Source organism: Rhinatrema bivittatum, chromosome 3 (genome assembly GCF_901001135.1).
Source record: "Rhinatrema bivittatum chromosome 3, aRhiBiv1.1, whole genome shotgun sequence".
Lineage (NCBI taxonomy): Eukaryota > Metazoa > Chordata > Amphibia > Gymnophiona > Rhinatrematidae > Rhinatrema > Rhinatrema bivittatum.
The window spans coordinates 230,755,365-230,775,592 of NC_042617.1; the positions used below are offsets into that span (position 1 = coordinate 230,755,365).

The following is a 20,228-nucleotide window of genomic DNA, read 5'->3' on the forward strand; positions in this document are numbered from 1 at the left end:
CTTATGGGAGACTTCAATTGCGTCCATGATGCTAGCGTGGACCGCAGTCCACCCGTGCTAAAAACGCCGTCTAAAAAGTTAAAAGGAATTGCATATCTTTGCTCGCAGCTGGGGCTAGTGGATATATGGAGGGTGCTGCATCCAACTAAGAAGGACTACACGCATATTTCCAGGGCACATGCCTCATTATCTCGCATAGACTATATCCTGGTCTCTCACAGCAGTTTTGCCCGCATCAGCTCTGCCTCTATAGAAACGCAAGTAATTTCTGACCACTCCCCAGTAATGATGCAGATGTACACTACGCGTAACACGGATGGGCCCCGCATGTGGCGCTTTCCAGCACATCTTAAACAGAACACTCAATTTCAGTCCTTTTTGCGAGCCAAGTGGGATGAGTTTCTTAAGCATAACCAACAACATACAGATAATCCTCAACTCTTATGGGAAACATCTAAGGCTGTTCTTCGAGGTGAAATAATGTCATTCACGCATTCCTTGCGCAAGCGTCTCAATTCCAATATACTGTTATTGGAACAGCAGCTACGTCTTCACAAATTCACCATGCTTTCTACTCCTGGTCACCCGAAGACGGAGTATTATAATATACTGAATCAATTAAACACCTTGTTGCACACCAGAGCGCAACAGCAATTAGATAGAGGGGAACAAAAATGATTCCAGTTTGGAAATAAGGCTGGCCGCTTGCTAGCTAATCTAGTTCGAGTTGAGCGCTCGAAAACTTTTATTTCCCAAATGAAAGATGCCAGAGGTAACCTGGTAATGCAAACGTCTGATGTATGTGACGTATTCCGGGAATTCTACACCAAATTATATACTGCAGAGCAAAATGAAAATCGATCAGCAGAAACGGAGTTTTTTCAAGATCTTTCAATTCCTCGGATTTCTACATCCCATCTGGAGTTTCTGAATCGCCCTATCCAACCTATCGAGGTCTCCAATGCTATAGCAGCAGTACAACCAGGGAAATCTCCTGGGCCGGATGGCCTCTCATGACTTTTATAAAATCCTGCAAATGCAACTGACTGATACGCTAACCTCCTTTTATAGAGATGGCCTACATAAAGATCTATTTCCAACTGATTTTAATCTTGCTCATATCATCATATTGCCTAAACCCGGTAAAGATCCCTTACTACCGGGATCGTATCGCCCAATCTCTCTCCTGAATTGCGATCTTAAAATACTGGCAAAGGTTTTAGCGGACCGTCTCAATATGCTCTTGCCTCAAATAATCTCACATCATCAAGTGGGCTTTGTAAAAGGACGCACGGGCAATGCTAACATAATTAAGTTGATCACGGCTATGAAACTGTGCCGATCCAATCAAACCCCAGCGTTAGCCATTGGATTCGATTCTGAAAAGGCCTTTGATCGTGTCTCCTGGAACTACATGTTTTTTGCTTTACGCGCTTTGGGCTTTCAAGGGGCTTTTTTGAACTATATTGCGCTTCTCTACAGAAATCCGATTTCTAGAATAGTGGCTAATGGCTCTGTGTCAAAGAATGTGCCTATTTGTAGAGGGGTCCGACAAGGCTGTCCTCTCTCTCCCCTCCTGTACATACTGGCCATTGACCCTCTCCTTCGGAAGATAGCTGCGAGTCCCAGGATCACAGGATTTGGAGGGCCGGAACATTTATTTAAGGTTGCAGCTTTCGCTGATGACATCCTGATCTTCATCTTGAACCCGGAAATCTCTCTACCAGAAGGGTTGCGAGTGCAAGAACTATTTGGCACCTTTGCTGGCCTAAAAATAAACCACGAAAAATCAGAAGCAGTTGATGTCATAGGTACGATTCGTCCTACCTGGCCAGGCCCATTTCCCCTACGTTGGGTCGAGACTACACTCAAATACCTGGGGATTCGGATTCCAATCAACATTGATGAGCTATACAGTGCCAACATAAAACCCCTACTTCCCAAACCTCCAAGACACTTGAACATTGGCAAGCCCTACCGCTGTCCCTAAAAGGACGGATCCAGCTTTTTAAAATGATACTCTTGCCAAAATGGCTATACATATTTCAGATGGTACCGCTATGGATAACCAAGATGGATATGAAATGCATCAACAAAGCTATTCGCACCTTCCTTTGGAAAGCGAAAAAACCACGTATATCGATGGAAATACTGTACAGACCAGTTGAGGAAGGTGGGTTAAATTGTCCCAACCTCTTCTGGTATAATATGGCCTGTAATTTACGTTTAGTTCGGGACATGCTTTTGTCCACCTCAACCTATGTCTCTTGCAAATTGTTCGCTGCCTGGTATAACATTACAGGTCTAAATCCTTTCTTACAGCTGGATTCCGGCCACCTACCAAAGGATCTTAAACTTCAAGTCTCAGAGTGGAGCCTTGCCTGTTAACAGAGTGGAGCCTTGCCTGTTAACTTTTAGAAAAAGACTTAAAACCTGGCTCTTTCACCAAGCCTTCACCGACCCACCAGACAATCACTAGTTGTCCTTCACGCTTACCCGTTATGATGATTATACTCACGAATGGACTCTGACTCTCCCAGGTTAAAGCACCATTAAGCTTTAACCCGTACGCCCTATGGCATCACTTCATATTTATTTCCTGCCTTATCTTCTTTCCAGCTTGTTGCAAGCTTCCAAGTTCTCTTCCCTGTTGATTGTAACTTTGACTCATTCCTACTTACTGTTTATCTTTCGTTTACTTGAATAGTTACCCCAGTTTTTTATTCTTGTTAATTGTAAACCGATCCGATATGGTTATTTACTATGAAGGTCGGTATATAAAACTGTTAAATAAATAAATAAAATCTTCTGCTGCAAACCTGTCGTAGAGTGTGGGGACAACTCCTTAAACATTTTGAGTCATCTTCGCGCTTAACGTCCCTTCGCACCATAGCTCACAACCCAGACTTCGGACCAGGTGATCAGGCCTCCCATTTTCATGGTTGGTATCGGCAAGGGTTACGGTATATCTACCAACTTTTTGATGAAATGTCCTTACAACTTAGATCCTTTCCTAATTTGCAGAACCGATACGGACTATCGCCTGACCATTACTTTGCTTTTCTTCAAATTCAGCATTATATCGCCAGTCGCCGAGAATGTTTCTTGATTACTCCATCTTTTCTTAAGCTCCAGGAGCTCTTCCCAGAATTTTCCACTCAGAAAAAGAAAATTATTCCTTACCTGCTAATTTTCATTCCTGTAGTACCATGGATCAGTCCAGACAGTGGGTTATATCCCCCGACCAGCAGATGGAGTCAGAACAGAGTTTGAGAGCGTCAGCATATAGAGTAGTGCACCCTCTGCTGGAGCTCAGTATTACGCATAGCAAAGCCCAAAAGCAAAACACAACATTTTGGATCCAGATCCGTCCCCAAAAAGGAACAGAGAAAGATATAAGTAAACAAACGGTCAACGGGACCACCAACAGTCAACTTGTGAGGAGCTGTGAACAGTAACAATAATCAGAGACAAACAGAATGAAAGTTACCTGGAAGAATCCGAGCAGGACCTAATGAAACCCCTAGTGGCGGGCGTCTGGACTGATCCATGGTACTACAGGAATGAAAATTAGCAGGTAAGGAATAATTTTCTTTTCCCTGTACGTACCTGGATCAGATAGTGGGATGTACCCAAGCTTCCCTAAACCGGGTGGGGTCCTGAGAGACCTGCTCGGAGAACTTGATTGCCAAAAGAACCCGTGTACTGAGGCGCCAGGCGTAGTCTGTAATGTCTGGAAAAAGTGTGCAACGACTTCCACGTCGCCGCACGGCAGATTTCCTGGGAGGAAACGGAGCGAGATTCCACCCAGGACGCCGCTTGGGATCGCGTAGAATGAGCCGACACGCTGCGAGGCGGCACCCGCCCCGCCGCAATGTAAGCCGATGAGATGGCGTCCTTTATCCAGCGCGCAATAGTCATCTTGGATGCCTGAGAACCTCTCCTCGGTCCTGACCAGAAGCAAACAAATGATCGGATACCCGGAAGTCATTGGTAACCTCCAGGTAACGGAGCAGCACTCGCTTGACGTCCAGGAGCCGGAGAGACCGGGGTTCCTCTGGAGCGAACGCTGGAAGCTCCACCGTTGGATTGACGTGGAAGGCCGAGACCACCTTTGGTAGGAAGGATGGCACCGTACGAAGGGAAACCCCGGAGTTGGAGAAACGCAGATAAGGGTCCCGGCAGGACAAGGCTTGGAGCTCTGAGATCCGGCGAGCAGAAGAGATGGCTACCAGGAAAACCGTCTTGAGGGTCAGGTCCTTGAGGGAGGACCCCCTCAGGGGTTCAAAAGGAGGGCCCGACAGCGTTCGCAGCACCAAGTTGAGGCTCCAAGAAGGGAAAGGATCCCTGACCGGTGGCCGTAGGTGTTTGGCACCCTTCAGAAAACGTGCGATATCCGGCTGAAGGGGTAGAGAGCAGTCCTTCTGTACCAAGACATTCAAGGCCGCCACCTGAACCCGGAGCGAATTATAGGCGAGACCCTTATCCAGACCATCCTGTAGGAAATGAAGGATCAGCGAGACAGTCGCCTCCATGGTTTGGACCCCGTGGTCGGAGCACCAGGCTTCGAAGACCTTCCAAACTCGAACGTAAGCGACGGAGGTCGAAGGCTTGCGGGAACGAAGCATCGTTGAGATCACTGTCTCCGGGTAGCCTCTGTGGCGGAGACGGCGCCGTTCAAAAGCCAGGCCGCAAGACAGAAGAGTTCTGCCTGCTCGAAAAATACCTGCCGCTGACGCAGAAGATGAGGATGATGGGACAGGCGAAGTGGGCCGTCCACCGTCATCTGAAGTAGATCTGCGAACCATGGCCGACGGGGCCATTCCGGGGCGACGAGAATTACAGTCCCTCGATGATGTTCCAACCTGCGGAGAACCTTGCCGACCAGAGGCCAAGGAGGAAACACATAGAGCAGTTGATCCGACGGACACGGAAGGGCGAGGGCATCCACCCCCTCCGCGCCGCGCTCTCTTCTGCGGCTGAAGAAGCGTGGAGCCTTGGCGTTGAGAAAGGTCGCCATTAGATCGAGGCGTGGAGTCCCCCAACGATGGACAATGAGATGCATTGCCTCGTCGGAGAGAGCCCACTCGCCGGGGTCTAGGTGTTGATGACTCAGGAAGTCCGCCTGAACGTTGTCCACCCCGGCGATGTGAGAGGCCGCTATCCGGACGAGATTGCTCTCCGCCCACTCCATCAGGGGAGTTGACTCGAGGGAGACATGCTTGCTTCTTGTCCCCCCTTGACAATTGATGTAGGCCACGGTGGTGGCGTTGTCCTAGAGGATCCTCACCTCTCTGTGTCGCACCAGGGGAAGAAAACGCTGGAGAGCGAAACGCACGGCTCTCGTTTCCAGGAGATTGATCGGCCACTTTGCCTCCTCTGGCGTCCAAGTCCCCTGCGTGGCGCTTCTTTCGCAGGCGGCGCCCCATCCCGCGAGGCTGGCATCGGTGGTCACCACCACCCAATTGGGAACCTCGAGTGAGACTCCCCGAGCCAGATGTGAGGGGACAAGCCACCAATCCAGGCTTTTCCTGGCTAATGGTGGAAGCGGTAGGATCACCTGATACTCCTGGGAGACTGGTTTCCAACGGGATAGCAGGTACGCCTGCAGTGGACGCAGGTGTGCAAACGCCCAGGGTACCATGTTGATGGTGGAGGGCATTTCTCCCAGGAGCTGCAGATAATTCCAGGCGGTTGGTTCTTCCAAAGCCGAAAACTGAGACACGTGCTCCCTCAGGGCTTGCGCCTTATCCTGGCGCAGGAACACCATACACCGCCGGGTATCAAAGCTCGCTCCTAAGAAATCCAGGTGTTGCGAGGGCACAAGGGAACTCTTTGGAAGGTTCACCACCCAGCCCAGAGAGCGTAGGAATTATACTACTCTGGCCACTAAGGTCTGACCATGTGAGAAGGACTTCGCTCGAATCAGCCAGTCGTCTAGGTACGGATGTACTAGGATACCCTCCTTGCGGAGGGTCGCCGCCACCACTACCATGATCTTTGTGAAGGTCCGAGGTGCGGTCGCCAAACCGAAGGGAAGCGCCTTGAACTGAAAGTGTTGACCGAGATTCTTGAAGTGAAGATACCGCCGGTGAGCCGGCAGGATGGGGAATGTGCAAGTATGCTTCCGAGAGATCCAGTGAAGCGAGGAATTCTCCCTTGTGCACTGCGGCAATCACTGATCGAAGAGTCTCCATGCAGAACCGGCTGACCCTGAGGGCCTTGTTTACCTCCTTCAAGTCCAGGATGGGCCGAAAGGAACCGTCCTTTTTGGGAACAATGAAGTAAATGGAATAGTGGCCCAAGCCCACCTCGTCGAAGGGGACGGGAACGATGGCCCCTATTTCCTGCAGTTGTCTAGTGTTTGTTGAACCGCTATCCTCTTGAGATCCGAACCGCAGGGGGAGAAGATGAACCGGTCTCTCGGGGGGCGGACAAACTCCAAGGCGTAACCGTCTCTTATGGTGTCCAGCACCCACTGGTCCATGGAGATAACTGCCCACTCCTCGTAGAAGTCCATGAGGCGGCCTCCGATCCGGGGAGGTGAGAAGTGGGCTCCTTTGGCATCATTGGGAGGACTTTGTGGGTGGATTTCCCTGCCCTGGATCCTCTCTCGCGGGCCTCCGCCCACGAAAGGAACGAGACCAAGGCTGGGATCTTGTCGGCTGTGTCTGGGAACCGGACTGCCGGTAAGACCTATAACGTCGCTGTGCCCTGGCCCTGGTTCTACCGGAAGAAAATGACCTGAAGGAACGCTGTCTATCCTCCGGCAGCCGATGCACCGAATTTTCCCCCAGTGACTTGATGATCTGATCCAGGTCCTCTCCAAATAAAAACTTCCCCCGAAAGGGGAGGGAGCCAAGGCTCGACTTGGAGGAAGCATCCGCCGCCCAGTTGCGAAGCCACAAGAGCCGTCGGGCTGCTACAACCGAAACCATGGACCGCGCCATTACGCGAAAGAGATCATACAAGGCGTCCGCCCCGTATGCTATGGCAGATTCCAGGCGGTCCACCTGGGCGGCCTCCTCGGGGGGCAACTCCTGAGAGGTGAGAAGTTGTTGTACCCAGAGTAAACTGGCCCTTTGTGCAAGCGAACTGAACATCACGGCCCGCATACCTAGGGCGGAGACTTCGAAGACCCTCTTGAGGAAGGTTTCTAGTTTACGGTCCTGCGTATCCCGCAGGGCCGTTCCACCCGTGACCGGGATGGTCGTCCTCTTGGTCACTGCCGACACCGCTGAATCCACCTTGGGCACCTTGATAAGATCCAAAAAAATCCTCAGGGAGCGGGTATAGCTTTTCCATGGCGCGTGTGACTTTCAAGGACGCCTCGAGAGTGTCCCACTCCCTGGTGAGAAGCTGTAGGAAGGACTCATGGATAGGGAAAGCCCTTGCCCTAGGACGGAGGGCGGCAAGTACTGGATCCCCTTTGCGAGAAGAGGTGGCGACGGCAGGAGCCACAGGGATCGGCGGATCTGGAGGTGGGTCGAGGTCCAGCTCCTGAATAATATGGTGGATGAGTTCATCCAGCTCTTCTTTTTGAAAAATCCGTAGGGCTCGAGGGTCATCCCCCTCTGTATGTCCATCCGGATGCGCCTCCGGGGGTTCCGGGGAGTCGTCTCTCACCAGCGAAGCCGCCTCCGTGGTATGCCGGGGTGGCATGGGAGAGGGACCCGGCAGGGATCCAGGCATAACGGGCGAGGCGGTGAGACCAACAGCAAGTTTAGGAACCTTGGTGGGAGGGGCCCCCAGGGGATTCGGTGCCTGCGCTCCCATACCCTGCAAATAAGCCATGTGCATTGCCAGAATAAAATCAGGTGAGAAAAACGGGGAGCTGATTGGAATCCCTGGGGGGGGGGGGGGCCCGTCCTGGGAGCCCCGGTCGGGCAAACCCCCCGCCGGAGGCAAAGCCTGTTGAGAGCCAGTGCAACCAATCCTGTCTGCATCTGGGAGCGAGCCCGTCTCACGCTGTCCCCCTAAAATGGCCGCCGTTCCCGCCAAAGGCGGCGTCGTGGCCGGCCCGCGCCGCCCGGGCTGAGGAGGAGGCAGGTCCGAAATCGCACCGGAGGACTGCAGGGTGCCTTCCCCGTCGGGGAAGCACCGCTCACAAAGCCCCTCCCTCAGAAATTGATTCCCCGGTTCGCCGCAGGCCTCACACCTCGAGGACCGCGGCATGTCAGCACCGGGAAAAAAGCCTCGGGGGGGGGGGGGCAAAAACAAGCTAGTGCCGCGGGGGGGCCTGGAATGGCCCTAACAACCCGCAGAAGGGGTCCAGGAACTGCGGGGGAAAACCCCCGTTTCAGTTGAGCACACACCCGGACCACGGGACCCACAAACGACGCGTGGAGCGGCCGGAACCACCGGCATCCACGGGGCACCACCAAAAAGAAGCAAACCTGTGGAGAAAGAAACTCAAAAAACTTCCACTTACCCCAACGGAAGAGGAAAGGAGTACAGAATAGAGAAGCCAGAGCCACAGACACACGCCTCCTCAAAAATTGAAGTCTTTTTTTTTTTTTTTTTAATTTTAAGGATCCAAAATGAAGAGAAACATAAGACAGGGAAATACTGTGGAGAAAAAGAAAGAAATAACCAAAAATGAAGAAACCCTGTCAATCTAGGGGAGCTAGTGGATCCCCCCACTCACATCTGCTGGAGTCAGAAGAATACTGAGCTCCAGCAGAGGGTGCACTACTCTATATGCTGACGCTCTCAAACTCTGTTCTGACTCCATCTGCTGGTCGGGGGATATAACCCACTGTCTGGACTGATCCAGGTACGTACAGGGAACTGAACATTACATGGTATTATACGGCCCTGGCGAAGCTGGCTACCTCGGAATCAATCCAACAGCTTTACAGCAAATGGGCGCACTGGCCATCTTTTAACCTATCCTTTAAAAAGTTTCACCAACTTTTTGAGATTACCAGGAATATCAGTGACAATGTACTATTACAAGAAACACATTACAAATTTATTTGGCAATTCTTTATTTCTCCCTCAAAAGCATATAAGCTCCATATAGCTCCCACGGCTACCTGTCCCAAATGCCGGATACATGACGGCACCTATGTCCATTGCTTCTGGGAATGTCCAGGCATACTTACCTTCTGGAAAGAACTAGCCAACGTATGTTCATTGACTTTGGGTCACACCTTGCCGGTAGATCCAAATTTATGGCTTTTTGGATCTCATGCATCTCTGAATTGGAACTTTTTGCTTCCCACAATATATTACTAACACAGGGCAGGATTGTTGGGCAAGAAACAGATCCTATTACATTGGCTCTCAGATAAACCACCTTCTGTGGATGCATGGTTTTCTAGACTGATTTCCTTGTGCAGCCTCGAATATGCTACAGCTAGGAATACCTCTTTCAAGAAATTCAAATTTATTCAAGACATTTGGGAACCCTTGTTCACATATTTAAAACCTACTATTCACTCTGGGTTGTAACAATGAACTAGTCCTCCAACCTTTTTGCAAATTCTGTGCTATAATAGAGAATTCCTCTTGCAGTATGTATATTTTAGCTTTGTATTGCCATACTCTATCTACTTCATAATGCATCCTAAACCTCAGGTTTTCTGCATATGTTCTTGAATATTGGACGACTGTAATGCTACAATTACTGTCCCTTGGTACAACCGAGCTGTCTCCTTGGCAGGCAAGGGGGGGAGGGTAGAAGGGACGCAGTTGGGGAATAGGGGGTTACGGGAGGGAGTGGGGACAGGGAGGGATCTATAGTAATAGTAATAGTCATGGGGACAACTTGATTATTATAGTCATCTAGCTGCCGCTTTGAGCTCATTTATTTATTTATTTATTTATTGTTTTTGTTATACCGAGTTTCATGACAGGCATCACATCAACCCGGTTTACAAATAACAAAGAGTGTAAAGCATAACGTAACGTAAAAAACAATATTTTCAATAAGAACCTTGAACTTTAAATACAGAGAATCAGATAAAGGATGTGAGAGTTACAATAAAACAGGGAAAATTAACTTGGAACTGGAAGTGGGGAGAGATTGAACAGAGCAATATTTACATTTCAGCCTATTAATGTAATAGAATAGTAAAGTGAATAAATAAGACTATGTGAGTAAATGTGACGGTCCATCACTATGAAACGGTACATAAGTAACCAAATGAATAAATATGACACAGATGTGAATGGTAATGGTATGATAAAAACTCAGCAGGTATTGATGAGTGTAGGTTTAAGGTTGGTTAATTCGTATTTAGATCCAGTTATTGCATACGAGTTTGTGCTATTGAGTGGAGGTTTTATTCAAGGCTTGGAAATGCTTTTTTGAAAAGCCAAGTTTTTAGTCTTTTCCTAAATGTTAGAGAGCATGGCTCCTGTCTCAAATCTGGTGGGATAGAGTTCCAGAGAGCTGGACCTGCTGAAGAGAAGGCTCTGAGACTCAAGGATTTATGTTGGTAGGTTTTAGCCTTTGGAATTTGGAGTGACTCTTTGTAGTATTCCCTGATGGGTCTGGCGGAAGTGTATTTTTAAAGTGGTATTTGTAGGTCTAGTTGCGTGTGTTGATTGATAGTTTTGTATATGATGTTGATGGTTTTGTACATGATTCTATAGTGGATTGGTAGCCAATGGAGGTTTTTGAGTATAGGTGAAATGTGGTCAATTTTCCTGGAATTTGTAAGGACTCTGGCTGCAGAGTTCTGAACCATTTGTAGAGGTTTGGTATAAGAAGCTGGGAGGCCTAGTAGTAATGAGTTGCAATAATCTAGTTTGGAAAAGATTATTGCTTGCAAGATTGTTCTAAAGTCCTGAGCGTGGAAAAGCTCATAACTGGCAAAATTTCATACTGTCCTTGGCAGACAAAGTTTGCTTTGTTTCACTTTATGTATGCTTTTTATACGTTACACCCATTTAGGATGGTACTTTGTCTTGTACTCAATACCTTTGTTTATATTAACCAATATCAAGCTATTTGTTGTTGTCTGATTACACTCAGCACATGTTGTTGTTATTTATGACTGTTACTCTCTGCTTTCGATTATGTATGAGAATCTATGTTAAAATTTAATAAACATATTTAAAAAAAAAAAAAATCTAACAGGTTTAAACTAAGTGACATAAGCATAAACAAAAATCATATGCATGCCAAAAAAAACTGCATACACACTAAAAAAAGGACATCCTAAACAGTGGGATAACAAAATATCGAACTGGGGCCACAAGTGCCTCAAAGGGCAGTACTCTTCAGACACTGTTAGCAGAAGTAGTAGTGGAAGTCAGCATGGGGCCTACGAGCCAGCAAGCATGCAACAGGTCTTGTAGTTGTCCCACCTTCACATGCATTTCCATGGTAACCGGAAGTCCTGCATTTGCACTGGCTTACAGATCCTGTGCTGACTTTCATTACTATTGTTGCCACTTTCAGATCACAATTGGGCTTTGGAACAACCTTGAGGGGAAGGGTGGCTGAATATGCACAGGTCAGTGGAAATTGCCAGTGCTCCTCTACCCATACCCACCATTGAACCTACCCAAGAGAAAAATGTAGCCCCTATCATTAGCCTGCCCTCTCTTCCCACCAGTTGTCATCCACGTTTGGCCCAGGGCCCAAAGGAAATGTTGCTGTTGACCCCGGCCAAGGAGATGTTTGGAAGAGGGACTGTTTGAAGGGAAGGACCAGATGCAGGAAGGGTTTGAGGACTATATCAGTGGGAGACAGGGATGACAGAAGATGACAGGAGAGAATTGCAGAAGATCCTGAGGGATGCAAGAGATTAGCTGGGGGTGAGATGATATCAACTGGGGGCCCACAAGTGAAGGGAGGATGAAAGAAGGAAAGAAGGAATGAGGGAATGAGTAATAGGGTGAGGATGACAGAGGATCAACTGGGAGTTATAAAATGGTTTGGATGTGAGAGAGGTTCATCGGGGAGGATGTGAAAAGGGCTGGAGGGAGTGAAAGAGGATGGGATGGGGAAGGTGAGAGGAGCTGGGGGATGTAAGAGGATAAGGTGAACGGGGAAGGCTGAGAATCTCTGCAGGAGGAGGATCAAGGCTGAGATAAAAGATCAACTGAGGATTGAGAAAGGGGATCAGTTGGATTGGGGGGAGTGTGAGAATGGAGTGATTTTTGGAGACGAACCACACCCCTTGATAAATTGGTTTGGTTATCCTCTGGGGTCATGTGAATTTTCAAGTTTTAAAATGGGGTCACACTGGCTAAATGTTTGGGAAGCCCTGCACTAAAAGATGGTTTTCCTACAGATCTTTGCTAGATTGCTAGTTTCAGTCTCTATGGCATACTTATGCCATAGACTGGCATTACAGTCTCTATGGCATACTTATGCCATAGAGACTGGCATTACAGACCTGTAGATTTAAAGATGATTATCATGAGGTGATGTGTACTTTGAAACCTTTAACAGAGTGTGAAATTTGGGGAAAGAAGTTATTTAACTGTAATGTCAGTTTCCCGACAGTCAGTAAGATGTCAGTCCTCACACATGGATGACATCATCAGATGGAGGCTGGCATGGAACTCTGACTTCAAAGCTAAAAGCTTTTAGCATGCCCTGCTGGGCATGTGCAACCCTAGTCACCACTCTGACTCCCTCTCTAATTCCCAGGCAAGGCCCTTCAGTCCATGATAAGTAAGACTTTGAGAAACCAATTCGAAGTGGAGGTAGAAAGGTTTTGTGAGGCTTGATATCCTGTTGTCCTTTGGAGAACCAATGTTAAACTTTCTCAGAGGACAAGCAAGAAGGCAGTCCTTGCACATCCAAATAAAATGGAAAAACTAAACAATGCCAAACTAAACAAAGCAATACTGCTTTGGATAGTGCCGGGCCAACTGCACATTTTCTGTTTTTACTTCCTCCCTTTTCTTTTTTTTGTGCAAGTCTGGACCAAAATAACAAGCCCTAGGAGGGAATGAAGTTGGGTTTTATAGCTCAAAGGGACTCTATGGGACAGACTGCTCAAAAATTCAGGTTAACGTTGGGAACCCTTGGCAAACAGAGGTAAGGTGTGAACATGTGAGAGAAAGCAGAGTTGCATACCCATAACAGGTGTTCTCCTAGGACAGCAGGATGTTAGTCCTTATACATGGGTGACATCATCCGATGGAGACTGGCATGGAAAACTTATGTCAAAGTTTCTATAACTTTCACCAGGCACGCTGAGCATGCCCAGCATGCCCTAATCCACATGGCCATGCGAGGTCCCTCTTCAGTCTCGTAACATAGAATTACGATAAAGGAAATAATAACCAAAGGAGAAACTCAACTACACGGGGTGGCGGGCGGGTTCTATGAGGACTAATATAATGCTGTCCTAAGAGAACACTTGCAGGCCCGGCACATTCCAGGTGTGCAAATCGTGCAATTGCACGAGGTGGAACACCCAGTGGGATGGCATCAGGAGCAGGGAGAGACCTGTGTTGCTGCTAGTGGATCCGATCCCATCGGCAGCAGAAAAAGCAGGAAGCAGTTTCATATCGAGGGGTGTGGGGCAGGGGGGCGTGTTACTTTGATGCTGTGTGCTGGTCGTGCACAGCAGGAAGATCAGCAGGGCCATTGGGGAAGTTCATCCTACCACAGCATGAAGAAAAATTCACGCCCAAGTGCCCCTCCTCCTTCCTGCCTGTGCAGCATTGGAAGAAATATATTGCTGGAGTTGAACCGGCAGAAAGGATGAGAAGCAGTAGTATTTGTAGCAGGGCATCACGAACCCCACCTCAAAGCGGCCCGAGAAGGGCTGGTAGCAGGGCCACCGGATCCCATCCCGTGGTGACCCGTGAAGAGGAAGCCAAGAGGTGAGAGGCTGAGGCCTTGTAGAGTGAGTTGAGAGACTGTGTGAGGGAGTGAGAGCCTGTATGAATGGAGAGACAGCATGTGAGAGTCAGAGCCTGTGTGTTTATGTGAGTCAGCATGCGAGAGTGAGAGAGCCTATGTGTGTGAAAGACAGCATGTAAAAGAGAGAGTGTGTATTTATGTATGAGAGAGAGAGCATTTCAGAGTGAGAGCTATGTGTGTGAGACAGCATGTGAGTATGAGAGCCTGTGCCTGCGTGTGTAGGTGTGAAAGACAGTGTTTGAGAATGACAGCAGAGTGCGAGTGTGTGAGAATGACAGCCTGAGTGTGTGTTTGAGGGAAGAAAAGAAGACAGGTGGTTAGAGAAGAAACAGAAAAAAAAGACTCTGTAAAAAGCAAAATTGCTTACCTTGTAATAGGTGTTAACCCAGGACAGCAGGATGTAGTCCTCACATATGGGTAATGTCACTGACGAAGCCCTAATGCGGGAAAACTTCTGTCAAAGTTTCTAGAAACTTTTGACTGGCACTGTGAGGCCACTGAGCATGCCCAGCATGCCATGATATTCTCTGCCACAGGGGTATCACTCTAGTCTCGTATTGTAGCAATAAGCTATAGCAAAAAATAAAATAATAAAAGGTATTAGACCCAACTCCGCGGGGTGGCGGGTGGGTTTCGTGAGGACTACACCCTGCTGTCCTGGGATAACACCTATTACAAGGTAAACAATTTTGCTTTATCCCAGGACAAGCAGGATGCTAGTCCTCACATATGGGTGATTAGCAAGCTAGAGGCTGATTCATTTCAGACTGAGGCAACAGTGAAGTATTGTTGTTGAAAATGAGTCAGCCGAAGATCACAGCAGGTTGGATGTAGAAGGAGTTGGGATTAAACTGGAAACAAGTTCTTAAAGACAGATTGTCCGTAGGCTGAATCATGTCGTCCTTCTTTGTCCAAACAGTAATGAGCTGCAAAGGTGTGAAGAGAACTCCATGTTGCTGCTTTACATATGTCAAGGATTGGCACTGAACGATAGTGTGCTACTGAGGTTGACATTGCTCTTACTGAATGTGTCTTTATTCACCCTTGGAGAGTAAGGCCTGCTTTTTCATAGCAAAACTGTATGCAATCTGCTAACCAGTTGGATAGAGTATGTTTACCCACTGCTTTTCCAGGTTTGTTTGGATCATAAGAAACAAAATGTTGAATGGATTTCCTGTGGACTGCAGTGCAATTTAAGTAAAAAGATAGGGCACGTTTACAGTCCAAGGTATGTAAGGCTCGTTGTCCTTGGTGAGAATGAGGCCTTGGAAAAAATGTGGGTAAAACTATGGATTGGTTCAAGTGGAATTCCGTAACTACCTTGGGGAGGAAATTTGGATGTGTACGGAGGACCACTTTGTCATGTAGGAACTTTGTATAGGGTGAGTACGTGACATGTGCTTGTAACTCACTAACCCTTCTAGCTGATGTAATGGCTATGAGGAAGATAGTCTTCCATGTGAGAAATTTAAGGTCACAGGAATCTATGGGTTCAAAAGGAGAACGCATAGTCTTGTTAAACCAGATTCAGGTCCCATTCTGTGACTGGCGGCCAAATTGGTGGTTTAAGGTGAGTTAAACCTCTCATAAACCTACTGACAAGAGGTTGTATGGATATTGGTGCTTCTCCCATCTTATGATGGTAAGCTGAGATTGCATTTAAGTGTACTCTTACAGATGAAGTCTGGAGGCCAGATTCTGAAAGATGGTATAAGTAGTCTAGAAGAGAAGTAGTGGGGCAAGTGAAAGGATCAATATCCTTTTATCTGCACTACAAAGTAAATCTCTTCCATTTGGAAGAATAGTTCTTTCGTGTGGAAGGTTTACGTGAAGCTAAAAGCACTTGAGATACATTGGATGAAAGATTGAGTGGTTGTAAGATCAAGCTTTCAACATCCATGCTGTCAGGGATAGGGATTGAAGGTTGGGATGGCGCAACAGACCCTGATCCTGAGTCATGAAAGTGGGAGCTATTCCCAGGTGAATTGTATCCCTGACTGAGAGGTCTAGAAGTGTGGGAAACCATACTTGTCGAGGCCAATACGGGGCTATGAGTATCATGGACCCCTTATCCTGTTGTAGCTTCACTAGAGTTTTGGTTATGAGCGGTATCGAAGGATACGCGGATAGAAGGCCTGAGTTCCAAGGGCGAGCGAAGGCGTCCTTGGCTGGCTGGTTCTTCTGTTTGTGTAGAGAAGAGAATTTGTCTCTTTGTGATTCAGATGTGACGCAAAGAGGTCTATTGTTGGTTGTCCCCAACGTTGAAATATCCTGGTCGCTACTGTGGGATCCAGGGACCATTCGTGTGGTTGGAACTGACGACTGAGTCGATCTGCTACTACATTGTGAATGCCTGCCAGATAAGTGGCCCTGAGAAACATTGAGTTGTTCAGGGCCCAGCCCCAAATCTGTGCAGCTTCTTGACAAAGGAGATACGAGCCTGTACCTCCTTGTTTGTTGATGCACCACATGGCTACTGTGTTGTCCGTTTGGATGAGAACAGTCTTGTGTGAAAGGCAGTCCTTGAACGCATGTAGCGCATAACGTATAGCTCGAAGTTCCAGGAAATTGATTTGAAATGTTGCTTCGAGTTTTGTCCAAGTACCCTGGGTTTGGAAAGTGTCTATGTGTGCTCCCCAACCTAAGGTGGATGCATCTGTAGTTAACGTTATCTGTGGGACTGGTTGTTGAAAGGGTAGGCCCTTGCGCAAATTGTCCTTGTTTACCCACCAAAGTAGAGAGGAACATAGTTGGTGGGTTACTTGAATTGGGGAGTATAGTGGTTGAATGGCTTGGATCCATTGAGACCTTAATGTCCATTGTGTTACTCTCATGGTAAGCCTTGCCATAGGAGTGACATGTACTGTGGAGGCCATGTGGCCTAGTAAAGTTAGAAACTGATGAGCTGTAGCTTGTTTCTTTGAGTGAATCGAGTTTGCCAGCAGGGACAGAGTTTTTGCTCGATCCTCTGGTAGAAAAGCCTTTGTAAGGATGGTGTTTAGTTCTGCTCCTATGAAGTGAAGCAGACGAGATGGAGAAAGATGGGACTTTTGATAATTGATGAGAAAACCCATAGAGTGGAGTACAGTAATTGTGCGACTGAGAGAACCTAGAGCTCCTTGTTGAGATTGAATTCTGATGAGCCAGTCATCTAGATATGGAAACACATGGACACCTTGCTTGTGCAAGTGTGCTGCTATTACTGCCAGACATTTGGTGAAAATTTTGGGAGCAGAGGCAAGTCTGAATGGCAGAACCTTGTATTGGAAATGCTGTTGCCCGACCATGAAGTGCAGATATTTGCGATGAGGGGGAAATATTGGAATGTGGGCGTAAGCGCCTTGTAGATCCAGAGAACAAAGCCAATCTCCTGTTTGAAGAAGTGGAAGCATGGTGCCTAGAGAAACCATCCTGAATTTTTCTTTCTTCAGAAATTTGTTGAGATTTCTGAGGTCTAGGATGGGACGAAGGCCTCCGGTTTTCTTTGGAATGAGGAAATAATGGGAATAGAATCCTCTGCGCCTCTCTGAGACAGGGGCACCGGCCCTACCGCCCTGGCTTTCAGAAGGGTGGATAATTCTACTTGTAATTGAAGCATGTGATTTTCTCTGAGATGACATTGATGTGGTGGAAAATCTGTGGTAATTGAGAGGAAATTGAGTTTATATCCTTGATATATTATTGATAGGACCCACTGGTCTGATGTTATTGATATCCAATTGTTGTAAAATTTGGATATCCTGTCTCCCACTGGGAGTTCTGGATGAGGATTTGAGAAAAGGCTGAGTTCTCTGGATGAAATTTCAAAAACCATAAGCAGGTCCTGTCTGTGGGCAGGTTGAGGCCTAGCTGCTCTCTGCTGTCGTGGTTGCGGCCTTTGTTGTGTTCTGGAAGGCCTGGGTCGAGATGCTGGAGGGTAATACCTCCGCTGTCGGTAAAAAGGTCGTCTGGTATCCTTTCGTTGAGGCCTACAGCCAGTGTGTGTAGGGGGATCCTGTGGGAGGGAAGACAGCTGTCTTAGTGTTTCCGTGTGTTCTTTTAACTGAGACACAGCATCCTGGACCTTGGATCCGAAAAAGTTGTCTCCCAGGCAGGGGAGATCCACTAACTTATCTTGAACTTCGGGCCTAAGGTCTGAGGCCTTGAGCCATGCCCATTTCCTGGCACTGATGCCTGATGCAGCCACCCTTGAAGCAGTTTCGAAGCAGTCATAGGCCGCCCACCTGACTTCATGTTTTCCGGCCTCCAAACCCTTGTGGATGATGGCCTGGGCAGCCTCCTGATATTGAGTAGGGAGAGATGGGACAAATTCTTGAATTTGTTTCCATAAATTCCTTTGATACTGGGTCATGTAAAGGTGATAGGAAGAAATCCTAGAGTTTAACATGGCCCCTTGAAACACCTTGCGACCCAGGGAATCCAGAAATCTATGGTCTTTTCCTGGGGGGTTTGATGAATGCATTCGTGTTCTTTTTGACCGTTTTTGTGCTGATTCCACAACCACTGAGTGGTGAGGAAGTTGTGACTTCTGGTATCTAGGAGTAGATTGTACTAGGTAGGTACTGTCCATTCTCTTATTTACTGCTGGGACAGAGCAGGGATGTTCCCATAGACAATGTTGCAATTGTAAGAGAACATCATGTATAGGAATGGCCACTACCTTTTTTTGGAGGGTCGACGAAGTGGAGTACCTCCAAGGTTTGTTGCCTGGTGTCCTGGTCTGTTTCTAATTTAAAGGGAATGGAATCCACCATTTCCTGTACAAAAGTAGTAAAGGTGAAATCCTCTGGAGGAGATTGTTTCCTGGGATGTGGTGGTGATGGGTCAGACATAAAATCTTCTGATGTCTCTGAAGCAGTATCACTTCAAGTATCATAATCTTGGGATTGTTGTGGAGGTGCTGAAGTCCTAGGTGGTGAAGGAAGGCCAGAAGGTCCTGATAAAGGATCATCAGGAGAAGAGACTTCTGGATTATCCTCTCTTGGATTAGATGGTAAAGAATCCAATAAATCCTGATATCTTTTCATAATGATGGTATGCAGTGCTGACTCTGAAGATCCTGGAGCCCCAGGAGGGAGAGGCACCGTTGGTGAAGGTTTTGGCATCGAAGGTATTGGTGTCTTCGATGGATGTTTTGCAGTCACCGATGTTTTTCCCTTTTTCTCGTGTCAGTGCGAGGGTGAAGATGGGCATCGGTGCCGGAACCGATGAAGTCATCGACATCGCAAGATAGAAGGCATCGACGTCGAGGGCATCAGTGGAATCGACGTCACTGGCATCGGGGTTGTCCCCAGCATCGGTGATGTCCCCGGTATCGAGACTGCCATCGTCATCGGCAAGGTTACCGGCATCGATGACGTCACCGGTATCGGCGTGGTCGCCGGAAGTTGGTCTTTTAAGGCTTGCATTACTGCTTCTTTAATGAGCATGGACAAGTCCTGTGGGATGGCTGGAACGGCTGGTGCTGGTGGAGGAGGAGACGATATCTCCTGCGATGCCTTCTAAGTAGGCTCAGACGGTAGCGGTGTATCTGTGTGTTTTTGCCGCTTCGCACTCGGTTCCCCCTGGGGAGGGAGCTAACGGTGACGCCGAGGCATGACGATGTCGATGCTTATGTTTAGGCTTTATTTTGGTTACTGACCTTATGGATGCCGTCGACGGTGTTGGCGATTCTTTATCTCCAGAGCCTTCCAGTCGACGTTTTTTCAGCAGCACTTTTTTTTGTAACTCTTGCTGGGGATGATTTTGTAGACATCGAAGGTGAAGGAAGGAGTTGTAGGTGAAAATAATGTTCCATTTTTTCTTGCCTAAGCTTCCTTCCCTTCGGAGTCATTTCTTGACATTGTTGGCAGGACGAAATGTCATGTTTTTCGCCCAAACAGACGACACACTCTAGGTGTGGGTCTGTGACTGACATGGTCCGATTACAAATCGGGCATTTTTTAAAACCTGAAGCCATGTCAGTATTGACGGCCGTCGATGCAAATAGAAAATTTTGTGAGAGAAAAATATCGTTCTCACAATGTGAAAAATGGTAACAATTTCTCACCGTCCGGTGAGAAACAGGAGAGTGAGATCCCGTATGAGAGAATTTCTGTGAAAAAATTGACTTTTTCAGTCAAAAGTGAGTAAAGAAACTCACAGGGCTCCTATCCCCGCGATGCTTACAGCAGCGCGGAAAAACAAAGACTAGAGTGAGACCCCTGTGGCAGAGAATATCATGGCATGCTGGGCATGCTCAGTGGCCTCACAGTCCCAGTCAAAAGTTTCCAGAAACTTTGACAGAAGTTTTCCCACAATAGGGCTCCCTCAGTGACGTCACCCATATGTGAGGACTAGCATCCTGCTTGTCCTGGGATAAAGAATTGGCAAAAGACCAAGAAAGGGA

At 47.7% G+C, this 20,228-nt stretch overlaps 1 protein-coding gene across 21 annotated transcripts in view; it reads right to left on the reverse strand.

Moving 5' to 3' along the window:
• Positions 1-20,228, reverse strand: part of AFDN (afadin, adherens junction formation factor) — a 1,391,435-nt gene that overhangs the window by 480,038 nt on the left and 891,169 nt on the right. The window lies entirely within an intron of this gene.